General features: G+C 37.9%; 1 non-coding gene across 1 annotated transcript; it reads right to left on the bottom strand.

Moving 5' to 3' along the window:
- Positions 1-362: 362 nt before the first annotated feature.
- Trnae-uuc (transfer RNA glutamic acid (anticodon UUC)) lies at positions 363-434 on the bottom strand. Its single transcript has one exon. It is a non-coding gene; the product is annotated as a tRNA-Glu (tRNA).
- Positions 435-2,231: the final 1,797 nt, after the last annotated feature.

Raw genomic sequence — 2,231 nt, 5'->3', positions numbered from 1 at the left:
TTTAAAAAAAATATTACATGTTTACAAAAGCTGATTGTATTACAAGCTGTCACAAAAACATTTCCTGATTCAAACACGACGGGGTCCTATGTGACATTTAGTTCTGTATTTAAATATGTCGTTAGCTACTTTTGCCCATGCGCAAATGCTTACGTCGCCGGTTAATAGTTCCATAGAACACCATATCCAGCAGGTGGGCAATGAGAACACATATTCTTATAATTCGTGACAGCTGCCAGAGTGATGTTACCAGATGGTAAAAATGTAGACAGTAAGTTTTGTTTTTAATTGTTTGCATTCAGTGCGACTGCTTTCGTGATGGTTTATGCAGTATCGTATATGATTCTGTAAAGAAAAAAAAATTCCCATGCCGGGAATCGAACCCGGGCCTGCTGGGTGAAAGCCAGCTATCCTAGCCACTAGACCACATGGGAGGATGCTACTTAGGTCATGTAGTTGCTGTGAAGTATATTGTCATTCATGTAGATTTTCAGAGTTTTAAAGTTTTGGGGTTCATGAAATGGATGATAATTTCGCCCATACTTTCTGCAACATCAGAGCAATTTTATCATTGTGTACTACACGGCTGTAGCGTTCTTTGCTCAAAGTAACATATCTTTGTTGTTTCACGTTTTCAGTGCCCTAACATAAGGATTCATTTTATTAACCAAAGTATGTGGAAACGAAAAGATTCGCCCGATAATGGTTGCATGTTTAACTGTTAACTTAGCTGCACACTACTTAAGTGTCTAATCGAGGCACAAACCAAGTCGTTAAAAGTTACGTAGGTAGTGGACAACAGATGTAGAAGTAACTTAAGTTTTGACTGAAGGAAGTTTTGCTGTTCACATTGTTTATAAATGGTCTCACAAGACACTATTAACAGTAACCTTAAGCTTTTCGCAGATGGGTGCAGTTCTCTATATAATATCGACGTGATGTGTGAAAAAAGCTGCACAGATATTCAGTCAAGTCTTGGTGCAAAGATTGGCAAATTGTTCTAAACGTGTAAAAATGTTAAATTGTGCACTTCACAAACCGAAAATATGTGTAATCCTAAGATTACAATATCATACAAATACCTGGGTGTAGAGCTTATGAAAGGGATAGTTGCTACTCACCATATAACAAAGCTGCAGATAGGCACAACAAAAAAGAAAGGCACAAAATTAGCTTTCGGCCAACAAGGCCTTTGTCAAAAACAGATCTCACACACAGACACACACACGACCACAGTCTCTGGCAGCTGAAGCCATAGTACCATTCTTACATTCCATCCTGGGTTTTCAATTGTTTGATTTTTGGTTGTGACACTTTATAGGGATATGAAAAAGGGATAACCTGATAGGCTCAGTCATAGGTAAAGCTGCTTGGCAGATTTCATTTTATTTGTAGAGTACTATGGAAAATAGTTAGTCTGAGACTTCTGTGACCCATCCTAGAATATTGCTGAAGTGAGTGGGGCTTGTGCCAAATAGGACTAACAGGAGACATTGAATGTATACAGAGAAGGCCTGCACAGATGTCACAGGTTTGTCTGGCCCACTGGCAGATTCCTGAAGATACTGCAGCCCTCTACATATTGCTCCGTGAGGACAAGATTAGATTAATTAAGTGCATACAGACACATTTAAACAGTCATTCTTCTCATGCTCCATATGTGAATGGAATGGAAAAACCTAATAGCTGGTGGGTCACTCCAAATGAAGTGGTCCAATAAAAATTAAGATGATTGCTTACCCTATAATTGAGAAATTCAAAAACAGCTTTTTTTTTTAAAAAAAAAATTACATTTCACCTTTACTGAATGGCAGCCATTTTCGTTTTTAAGCATGCGATGATGTTTCAGTTTAGAGACGTTGGCAAAAATACGAATATCTCTGCACTGGATTAAGTTACAACATTGCAACTGACATGATTGTTTTTAGAAAAGTAGAAAAGTGTCCTCTACAACATCGTATATTACACAAAATACCCCACATTCAGAAATAACCAGTCAAAATGACCAGAGTTTGGTATCCAAATTTTGAGAAATCCACTTTTTAGGCCCAAAAATAACAAATAAGCAGTGATTTATGGCAACATATCAGCCATGGAGAGAAGATATTTGCGGATGACAGCAACATAGTAATCACCAGTAAGACACAAGCACAAATGTTGGAAAATTCCACTGAAGTGCTGAGGGACGCTCACAAATGGTCTCAGGAAAACAAAGTTACTCTCAACGTAAA

The sequence above is a fragment of the Schistocerca serialis genome, chromosome 5, assembly GCF_023864345.2.
Source record: "Schistocerca serialis cubense isolate TAMUIC-IGC-003099 chromosome 5, iqSchSeri2.2, whole genome shotgun sequence".
NCBI classification, from domain to species: Eukaryota; Metazoa; Arthropoda; class Insecta; order Orthoptera; family Acrididae; genus Schistocerca; species Schistocerca serialis.
This window is presented reverse-complemented; position numbering and strand designations above follow the sequence as displayed.